At 43.9% G+C, this 11,324-nt stretch overlaps 1 protein-coding gene across 1 annotated transcript in view; it reads right to left on the bottom strand.

Moving 5' to 3' along the window:
- Positions 1 to 1,290: 1,290 nt before the first annotated feature.
- The window catches only part of ALG14 (ALG14 UDP-N-acetylglucosaminyltransferase subunit), a 123,085-nt gene continuing 113,051 nt past the window's right edge, over positions 1,291 to 11,324 (bottom strand). Inside the window, exons 5-8 of the transcript XR_005361187.1 lie at positions 5,434 to 5,649; positions 3,761 to 3,889; positions 3,327 to 3,398; positions 1,291 to 1,489 (exon numbers count right to left, since the gene is read on the bottom strand). The gene's annotated coding sequence lies outside the window, so the exon portion shown is untranslated. The remainder of the gene's footprint in view (positions 1,490 to 3,326; positions 3,399 to 3,760; positions 3,890 to 5,433; positions 5,650 to 11,324) is intronic.

Genomic DNA, 11,324 nt, shown 5'->3' with positions numbered 1-11,324 from the left:
ATCCTCCCAGCCACGAACTCCACCTGTGAGAGCACATCCCGAATATTGTCAACCAGGGGAGCTCATTAGAGACTCGGTGCCCAGGGTTTTGACTGGACACTGCTCGTGGAGGCAGCCTCTGCCTGGCGTACACCCAAACGCTGGGCTCTCAGGAGGAAAGCAGGTGTTCAGCATAAATCACGTTGTTTAGATAAACAGCTTAGACATGGTGAGCCACTCTTATCAGTTAAGTGGGAACCTTTTCAAACCTAAGTTCCCAGACATCAGCCAAGAGCCAACCTTGCAAGCAGGCCTCTTGATGGCTAGCAGTTTGGGTTCGCTATGTGGATGCTCTTCTACACAAACGCCATCAGTAGACTATCAAGAATCATGACAATGACATTAATAAGTTTGAGGGATTTTTTTTCCAAGTTGACATCTAGTCCTTTATTTTATGTATTTATTTTTCTTAAAGGTTTCATTTTTCCATAATCTCTACCCCCAACTTGGGGCTCAAACTTGTAACACTCAGATCAAGAGTCACATGTTCCACTGAATGAGCCAGCCAGGTGTCCCTGGTTCCTTTCTTTACTTTTTGAGCCTTAACAATGTGCAAAGGCACAGGAGTTCTGCCTTTTTTTTTTTTTTTTTTTTGAAGTGAGAGTCATGAGCAATTGGAAGTATGTCTGAGGCCTGGCTGCCTCATGTTCACAGGTCCCTCTGCAGCTCCACTTCTGCCCAGGTGAGGCCAGAACACTGCTGTCATATGACAGGATTCGATTTGTCAGAAAGTCTCATTGGTGACCCCAGTGCCTTTGGAAGGAAAGCTCTCTGCCCTAGAGATGCTGCGAAGGGCATTGAGGACCACGCATCTGGTCATGAAGCTGGTAATACCCTCAGGGCAGGGAGGAAAGCAAGTTTTGACAAAGCAAAATCAGATTGAAAAAGATTCCAAAAAATATTAAATGTAAAGGAATGATCATTGTTTGCTTCTTTGTAATCAATTCTTTCAGGGCTCTATCCCAAGGTGGTAACAGTCCCTAACATTTAGATGGTGCTTTACTGTCTTCTCAAAGTGCTTTCAGGTATATCTTCTCATACTCTCCTCACAGCAGCCTGGAAGGGAGGCCGGATCTGTAGTATACCCATTTCGCAGATGAGAAACTTAAGGCAAGGATAAGGTGAATTTCCCAACACCTCAGGACTAGTGACTTGGAGTCTTTTATTTACTTATTAAAGATTTTATTTATTTACTCATGAGAGACACACACAGAGAGAGAGAGAGAGAGAGAGAGAGAGAGAGGCAGAGGGAGAAGTAGGCTCCATGCAGGGAGCCCAACATGGGACTCGATCCCGGGTCTCCAGGATCACGCCCTGGGCTGAAGGCAGGCGCTAGACTGCTGAGCCACCCAGGGATCCCCACTTGCAGTCTTTTCATCTTGGGTGGTGCTTCTCAGTCTTTAATGTGCAGGAGGCTTAGTAAGTTGGGGGTGGGAGAGCGATCCTGATTCTTCATTTTTCACAAGTTCGCAGGTGATACAATCCAAAAAAGAAAGAATACAAAATACATTACTTTTTAATTTTTAGATTTAATTTTATTTTAGTAAGCTCATGACCTCAAGACCAAGAATCACACACTACCAACTGAGCCAGCCAGGTGCCCCTGATTATTGTTCTTATTGTGAAATAAAACCTACATCCACAAGAGTATAAACTTTACATGAATACTTAAAATTACAATGAAGCAAATGCTATGTGATCCCACTACCCAGACAAGACGAACTCTTTCTTTCTCTGTCTCTCTCTGATCATTAAGCCTCCACCTTCTCCTCGGAGGAAACTCTCTCTTGACTTTTGTGATCATCATTTTCTTTCTTTTCTTTAGGAAACTGAATATTTAAAATAATGATTTTTCATTGCTCTGGTTCCTGATAGTTTGGAGTCATCAGTGTTTCACATGTGATAATGATACACGGGCCAAGAGGACAGATCTTGTCTTTGGAAATCTTTAGCAGAAGAAAGACCCCTAGAGGAGCTGGGGTCTGCTATGGAAAAGTATGCACAAACAGAGGGGGTAACCCCCAAACAGAATACTAACTTTAGAAATGGAATATATTGGAATAAATGAGTCCTGGATGTTTGCTATTACATCAAGTCAATATTTAACAAATCAGTTGTAGTTGGTCAAAGTCCATTACAAATGAGAAAGGTCAGTACCTAGAGGAGATAATAAGATAAGAAGAATGTTATTAAATGTTCCACTTGCCTTTGGGTGGTCTTGCTCATGGCAGTTCCGATTCCCCTCATTTGAGAAAATCATCAGTCCTGATTTTTTTTTTAAAAAAAACATATTCTCCTAAAACTACTGTTTATAGATATGGACCTTTGTTTTGCTTAGTCTGATCAAAAATTCAACTGGGCAGCATATCCAAAGGCCAAGAGCATTGGAGGTGCCAGTGTTTATGTTTAGCACCAGGTGGCCAGGAAGTCTTGCTTCCTGTAAAAAAAGAAAGATCAAAATTTCCCAGGCAGCCTATGAATAGGACTATGATGCCAAAAAGAAGGGAAGGCTGAAAACAGCTCCAGCTTCTCGATTGAGTCTTACCAATGCAGCCTGTACTTCATGTGTATCAGTCAGCTACCGCTATGTAACAAATCATCCCCAAATTTAGAGGCTTAATAAACAGCTTAAAATTTCTCATGATTCTTTGGCTTGTTCTGGAGGTTCTTGTGCTGGTCTTGCCTGGACACACTTTGGCTGGATAGCCAGCCGGGCTGCCTGGACCAATATAGTTTCCCACACACAGCTGACAGTTGTGGCAGCTTATTCTTAAGTGTTTGTCCTAGAGGAGCGAAGTATTCAGGATTTTTTGTAAGTCAGCTGTTAAACCACTGGTAGCTTGAAATCAGCCATGTGGAAGTGTTTATACTGCAAAAATTGAAAAATGCTATAAATCAGGTCTTTTTTTTTTTTTTTTTTTTTTTTCTGGAGTGCCGGCTTACCAGGACACCACTGCCTACATCTGTGTGTGTCCTACAAAACCTCACACAGTATGGGTGCTTAGTGTATGTTTGTTAAAATGAATCTTTGGTTAAGAGGCATGGAGGTGTAAACAGTACTGCAGTCTTATACAAAACGTCAAAAAAATCATAAAATGAGGAAACCAAAGCTAAGATAGTGGAGTTTGTTTTAAAGATATGACCTGATTACTAAACACACACACACACACACACACACACACCACGTATTATAAAGAGTATCAGTGGCTCTGTTAATTTGAACTGTTACGGTGATGTTTTAGATGAGGAGTTTCTGACTCTGGGATAAATATGTAACAAATACTTACATATCCTGAAATATAAATGGGACAAACAAGATTCCCACAGGCAGTATTCATAAAGCTACAGTGGCGCTGGATCTGAGAGAGAAACAAAGTGGAAGCAGAGGTAGGACAATTCAAGAAGCACACCTCTCTGCTACTGTCCTGCATCTTGTCCCTGTCCTCACTGTGCCCGTGTTCCGTAGATTTTGATGCGCGTCCCTCTGTGACTGCCTCCACCCACATACCTGCCTCTTCTGCGCTGACTAGACTGGCTGGTTTGTCTATATCTCTCTGCATTTGTTTGGGTTCTCCTTGCATCTCTGTCTGAGTAAAAGAGGAGTATGGGTGGCAAACTTGGTCAAAGAAACTGTTTTCTTCCCCATACAATTTGCCCTGCCACTGAGCTAAGCACGTCACCCATGCCCTGGCATGCAACGGGGTAGCATCTCATCGCTGACCTGCTGCATTTCCAAGGGTGGTTTGCATCCTGAGAATGACTGATTAGGTTCTCGCGACATCCTTACATTAGCATTCTGGGTAGCTTCTTGACTTCCTCTACTGTTCTCTTTTTTCCCTTTTTGACCAACCTGAAAGAAGTAAAGAATAAAAGCAAAGTACAAACACCCCATCCCTTTTTAACGGTGTTAAAAACCATCTCCTCTTCTGGCTTTCTTTCCCCTGCCTATCTTTAACTGTTGATGCTCCCCAAGGCTTTCTCTTCTGACCTTTGGCTTCTGCTCCTCTCACTCAGTGGGTAGCCCTGGGGGATTTAATCCACTCCCAACTACTGACACTGAAGTCCCAATCCAGGCAGATCCACATACTCAATACTTACTGGACACCCCACTGGAATACCCCGAAGGCTCCCAGTGCTCATGACCCCCTTGTATGAACTCACTGTTTCCTTAAACCTCACTGAATGGGAGTCATTTTAGTCTTCTTCTCTCTCACCTTCAAATAAACCCTACTGATTCTGTTTCAGTTATCCAATTGCTGCTAAACAAACTGCCCCAAAACTTAGTGGTTTAAAATAACAATGATTTCTTATTTCTCATGATACTCTGGTTTGGCTGAGTATCCTGCTATTATTTTTCTTGGGCTTATTAATGGCCTGCATACAGCCAATTAGCCGGCTGGGAGGTCCAAGATGGCCTCACTCATGAGTCTGGCAGTTGGTGTTGGGTGTCGGGTATTGGCTAGAGAGCCTCAGTTCTTCCCACCTACCTTCTTATCCTCCACTGGGCTAGGCTGGCTTCCTTACATCAGAGTCTCAGGGCAACGCTCCAAACAAGCCAAGCAGAAGCTACCAGGCCTGTTAGGCCTAAGCTTCATAACGCTCATGTCACATCTGCAGCATTTCATTTGTCAAACCAAATCACAAGGCCAACCCAGATTCAAGGAAGCAGGAAAACGGACTCCAAGCCTCAAGAGGAGAAGCAGTGAAGTCACATTGCAAAGGAGTGTAACACAGGGAGGGGGGGAATTTGTGTGCATTCAACAAATGGTCGTATCACCATAAGGGTTTTGGAATTTTGTCACAGTCTGACCTGTGTTTTGGGAAGATGACTCTGGTGGTTTGTACATGATGAATTAGAAAGTTCAAAGATTAGAGACAGGAAGCCCAGCAGGGAGTTTGTTTCAGGAGGCCAGGCAAGGAGCATGAGGGCTTTGTTCCCAGGACCAGGATGGGGAGTGTGAATGAAGGGATGAACACGAGATATCCCGGAGTAAAATTCAGAGAAAAAGCTGAGTGTTGACTATCCGCTTCGTACTAGCACAGGTGATATAGGAAGATGAGATGGAAGATATTAGCAGAACATGATCCAGTCAATGAAGAGGGACCCAAATCTTTGCTTGTTTAATGAGGAACTTCAAATATTTTTTTAAAAAAAGGAAAGCCTAATGCAAAAAAATGGAGATTGTAGTGAACTGCACTCCTTTCCCTTTTCTGATAATAAATTCTCATGGTAAACTCATTCTGCTGTTTCAGATGGGACACATTAGCCTCTCCATACCGACCCCCCCCCCAAATACCTTTATCCTCCCCCTCAGGGGGCACATGGCCCAGCACTGGCCACATGAGTCCAGACTCAGGGGGTGCACATACAACTCAAACCTGGACGAGAAGTACCTGCACAGGGACTTCCCCATAGGCCCGATCTAGGGAGACTCTCTGTCGGGCCTGTCAAGGATGTGAGGCTGAAGCTGTCCATACAGTGTTGTCGCTCAGACCGGAAAGGGTGGCACACAGAATCACGCGGCGCTGAGCGACGGAAGAGTGAGCTCTAATGATGCGCTTTTGCTCCTGGAGTCCAGCCGTGCTTGAAACAGATGCAGCCTAGATCACCTGTGTACAAAAACCAAGACATCCTTTTTTTACATAAGCCTGGCGAAGTTGCACTTCTGTCACATGCAACTAAAACAGTTGTGATTTACTGCAGATTGTAACCCAGGATCATGAAAGTTCTGGGTTCCTGCCTCTATTTGCTCCTCCTCCCAACCATCCTGCAAACTTCTATTACATTATCCTTCCAAGGATCTCCAGTATTTATACTTTAATCCACTTCAAACAGAACCTAGGTTTAATTCCCCCCACCCTCCTTTTATTTATTTTTTATTATTTTTTAAGGTTTTATTTATTTATTCATGAGAGACACACAGAAAGAGAAAGAGAGGCAGAGACACAGGCAGAGGGAGAAGCAGGCGCCATGCAGGGAGCCTGACGTGGGACTCGATCCTGGGTCTCTCCCTGGGCTGAAGGCAGGCGCCAAACCACTGAGCCACCCAGGGATCCCCCACCCTCCTTTTAAACCAATGTTCTCCCCAGTGTTCCCTCCAGTTAGATTGGTTGACTATTCCTCAAAAGTACTTTCTCCTGCCTGTCTCCTATTCACCCTCCTTACAATGTGCTTCCCATCCCTGCTGCTTACTGAAACCCCACTCATATGTAATATCTCAATTCAAGTTCATTTCTTCCCCGAATGCTTGCTCTGGACATAGCAGCTCAAGAATTCTTTCCCTTTTCTGAACACCCATGGTGCTTGCCATCTGTTCTGCTCCTACACATAAAACATGCACTGCACTGCCTTCTATTATTACTTAACCTTTTAAATTTGTGTTAACCTTGCTTTCCTTATTAGATTCAAAATCGGTAAAGGTCTAATGATATGAGGTTAATCACAGAAAATTGACAGAAGAGACTCTCTGTCATGTCAGAAGGAAACAAATTCACCAAAGAAAAACACAAAAGGAATGACAGTTGAGGTGGACTAAGTCCTAAACACAGAGATAAGAAAGTGAGGGTTCATGAAGAAGATTATGGTAGTTACCAAAGTCCTGCTTCCTTTTCTAGAGTAGACAGTTGTTGGCAAGTAGCTTCCCAGTCAAGGACCACATCTCCCAGTCCTATCATCGTTCTTGATGGAGTCATGTGACTAAGTTCCCAGCAATGGAGAGGGAGCGGAAATGATGTGGGTCTCATCTGGCCAAAGTGGTTGAGAAGCAAGTGTGCCTCTTTACTCTCACTTTCCTTTCTGCTGGCTAGACAGAGAGGATTTGGGGGGACTGGAGGATAATGCCTTATGGGATGGAAGAAGCCTGGGTCCCTGAATCACCACAGGGTGAAAAAACCAGCCCCTGATGTGGAAGTCTGGCATTGGGCTGCTCCTTGAGCAAGACATTAATTTTGTGTTCAGCCACTGAAATGTGCAGGGTTATTTGTTACAGCAGTGTATTAGTTAGGGTTTTCCAGGAAAAAAAGAGAATCAATAGGATGTCTATCTATCTATCTATCTATCTATCTATCTATCTATCTAATCTATTGAGAGATTTGTTTTAAGGAATTGACTCATGTGATTATGGTAGATGGTAAGTCCAAAATCTGAAGGGTGGGCCAGCAGGCTAGAGACCTAGGAAGAGCCAATGTTGCAGTTCAAGTCCAAAAGCCTTCTACTGGCAGGATTCCCTCTTGCTCAGGGAACGTAAGATTTTTACTCTATTCAGGTCTTCAGCTGATTAGATGAGACCCATCCATATCATGGACAGCAAAATCAACCAATTCAAACATTAATCTCGTCCGAAATACCTTTACAGAAACATCCATAGTGTTTGACCGCACATCTGGGTATCACAGCCTGGCTATAAAATTAACCATCACAAACAGCTAGTATTTCCTTAAGTCACACCAAGATGTGTTGAGAATAGCCACCAACATTTTCAGAAATGGCCTATTTCTCTTTCTCCTGTCTTCACTCAGAGGCTGTTCCTGCTCTGGTAAAGGAAGACGTGTTATTTTCAAAATATACTGAACACATGAAACTTTCTATAAAGATACAATATTTGAAAAAGCACTAGAGACTACACTATAATCATTATGCTATGATTTGTTGTTTTCATGAGAAAAGATCTAGTCACCTGAGCTTTAATTACCAATTTCTCTGCTTAGAATCAGGTACAGTGAAGGTTATCACCAAAAAGCCTGCCCTACAGGTCCATCTTCGACAGAGCCAAGCATTGGGTTTGGCTGGCCATGAGAGGCTCTGAGAGCAGGATCACCTGACCCCTGTTGTTCACCAGTAGGCCTTTTGTGCCCTGGTTCTTTTGAAGAAGGCTGTAGGCAGAGTAGAAAATCAGGACTGAAAATCGGACAGCTGTACATCTGGTCCTTAGGGAACAACATCCTTCCCTTCAGTAGCAAAAAGATCAGTCAAAAGTTAAGTGGTTTGCCCTCCCTCCCATCATATTGTATGAGATGGAAGCAGAAAGGAATTTTTTTTTTTTTAATAATTATGACCACTATAGGCTACATAGTTCTGACCATAACACTGAAAAATTTACTATTAACCCACATTCCGGTCAATGCCTCGTAATGATCTAGGTTACTTACTACCTCCTCCATGAAGCTCACTCTCAACCATCCAGGGCTCTTTATTTCAACAGGTGTATATTCATTTATTCAACAAATATCACTTGAGCATGTACCATGGATTTAACACTGTGTTGGCTAATTGTAAAAAATTCAGAGAAGTACAAGTTGCCGTCTAATATATCTCAGTGAACTCTCCGTATGCTGTGTGTGTGTGTCTGTGTGTGCATGCACACTCCCGCACACACACTTCGAGGACAATGCTATCCTACCTTAGCCCCGTGCTCTCTCTGTAATTTCCTGGTCTAAAGTATCTGAACCCTCCGTTCGCTTGTGACCAGGACAAGGGGGCCCGAGTTCTGGGTTTCCTCCCTTGAAAGCCATTCTGTCTCTCTTTAACTTGTAATGGCATTACACACTCACTACAAGGACAAAAGGGACACAGAGATCTTCTCATTTGTGGAGTCGAGGTGGGCGTGCCCAGTAGCCTGTGGCCCCTCATCCACTTCCTGAAAGTCCCGTTCCAGTTCTAGAAGATCATGACCGGTGTGGTATGAGGAGGAAGTCTGTTCACTGGCGGACTTGCAAAAGGTCTTAGCAGAGGCCCAGGGCTACTGCACCACCAGGCCACAGGGGAGCTCACCCCAGACATGGCTTGGCTGGTAGCCACGTAACCAGAGCTGCTGGAGACCAGGTTCTGGAGCAAGAAACACACCTGCCTGTTGCCTCCTTCCTCCTGCACCCCCCCAGCACCCCACTACCCCCCACCCCACTGGCCCTGGTTCTTAAAGCTCAGTGGGGGTTGGCATCAGGAATCTGAAGCACATCTCCCTGCTCGGCCATGCTGGGGGGCCTCGAGGCTTTCAGCCCACAGGCCTGTGAGGCCCTCAGGCACCTCTCACGCCTCAGAGAGGAAGGGGGCAGCCGCGGGGACACTTCCTACCTCACCATATGGTGCAGCTCTTGGTTTATTTATTGGACTGACAAGTTTACACTGAAGGTTAGGTAATTTTGTTGAGTTGAAGCTTTAATTATTCCTCTGGCTAGGCTACAATGCCAATATCCCGGTTTTCCAGCCCCTGCTCCCGAATTTAACCACTGCTTTCTTTTTCCCTGGCTGAGCCTCAAAAAGGCAGGCTGCAGAGGCTGGAGGAGGGTGGGATTTCCCCTCCTCTTGTCACATAAACAAGGAAGTGAAGGAGGCCTCTGTGCTCTCAGAACGCCAAGCGAGAAATGCTGCGAGTCTAAGCATTGATATCACTTGGCTGGGATGGGGCATGGAAGGACTTCTTTTCTCATGCCAATTAATCGTGAGCCTCTCTGATGCATTTGGGGACTGGTGGCTGTTGTTGGGGTGATACTTGGATTCCTGTACTGCATGTTCCCTAAAGCTTGAGTAAACTACAGTGACAGCAGGTACCCTTTGTACCTGTGCTCCAGGCACTGTACTAGGTGCTTTAATGCCGAACCCTTAACATTTGCAATTTTCCTCATTTCACAGTGGAAATGACGCAGACCCAGAGAGGTAAAACAATTAAACGAAAGCCTGGACACACAAGAGGTCAGAGGTAGAAGTGGAATTCGAACCCAGGGCTGTTGTTTGACCAAAGTTCTTTCAAACTACTCCACTACTTCATAGGAAAAAGGAAGAAAATCAAATTCCACTTTAAACGTACAGAGCTTTGCTACATAGAAGGATCTGGTGAATCCTTCCATCAAGTAAATAATACTTAGTCTGTGTGTAAATCCAGATACATACAGGCATAGATACAGATTTATATTTATCTGTTTTGTGTGTGTCACATATAACTCTGGGCACACTTAAGGTGACCTATAATGTTTGGTCTTCTTATTTGGGAAAGCGAAGATGTTTAAGAGAATATTAAAGAGGCCTTTGTTCATTCCTCTGCAGATATTTATCAAGTGTTTCTCTGTGGGAACACAAAGATGAGAAAAGCAGATGATCTCTGTCCTCCTAGAGTGTATGCTTTTTGGCTTCTTGGAGTGATGCCACTCCGTACTAATGGGCTGCTTAAAAATAGAATGTCCACTTTCTTTGTGGTAGTAAGTCAATAGTTTATTTTATTTTTATTATTTTTTATTTTTTTAAGATTTTATTTATTCATGAGAGACACAGAAAGAGCGAGAGGCAGAGACACAGGCAGAGGGAGAAGCAGGCTCCATGCAGGGAGCCCGACGTGGGACTCGATCCCAGGTCTCCAGGATCAGGCCCTGGGCTAAAGGTGGCACTAAACCGCTGAGCCACCCGGGCTGCCCAGTTTATTTTATATATTTTTTAATTTATTTATCTATTTGAGAGAGAGAGTGGGTGTGAGCAGGGTGTAGGGGCAGACGGAGAGAATCTCAAGCAGACTTCCTGCTGAGCATGGAGCAGACCTGGGGCTTGATCCCATGACCCAGAGACCATGACCTGAACTGAAATCAAGAAAGAGATGCCCACAAAAAAAAAAAAAAAAAAAAAAAAAAAAAAAAAAAAAAAAAGAAAGAGATGCCCAAATGACGGAGGCACCCAGGTGCCCCTAATTCGAGTTTTAAAAACTTTATTTTCTTTTCTGCTTATTACAGTCATGTGTCTCCTTGCAAAATTTTTTAAAAGCAACAGTTTAAGAATATATAATATAAGAAGTTACTTCTCAGTATTGCCAGCCCCAAATAAACAACCAGAATTGTGGATAAAAATCTGAATATTTAAATCTCCTCCCCCAAAGGGGGGAACAGAGTGCATGGGATGGTAAGTGCCTTCACCTGGCTCCAGCAGCCCCGCAGGACTCGTGGAGGCTTCTTTACTAGGCGGCTCCTACGCTTGGGGCAAGTGGCAACACAGCTGAACGTAAATATGAAGCAAAACTCTAGCCAGAAGTTCTGACAAAGCCTTTTCTCTCCCAGCCTTGTTAATTTATTTCCATGAAAAGATGCCAAAGACATTTAAAATTAGGATCGTTCTGGAAAATCCAGGCTAGATGGACACCAGATGTATATAGAGAGTCCGGGCACACCACAGTAAACACTCGGGAGTTGTCTGCTCAACAAAGCAATGAAAACTCTGTACTGATATTTAGAAAATTAAACCAAAACAGCCCTGTACAGTATGCCTGCCTTCATAGGTTTTCAATTTACCTTTATTTTATTTTATTTTT

Source organism: Canis lupus, chromosome 6 (genome assembly GCF_011100685.1).
Source record: "Canis lupus familiaris isolate Mischka breed German Shepherd chromosome 6, alternate assembly UU_Cfam_GSD_1.0, whole genome shotgun sequence".
In the NCBI taxonomy this organism is placed as follows: Eukaryota; Metazoa; Chordata; class Mammalia; order Carnivora; family Canidae; genus Canis; species Canis lupus.
This window is presented reverse-complemented; position numbering and strand designations above follow the sequence as displayed.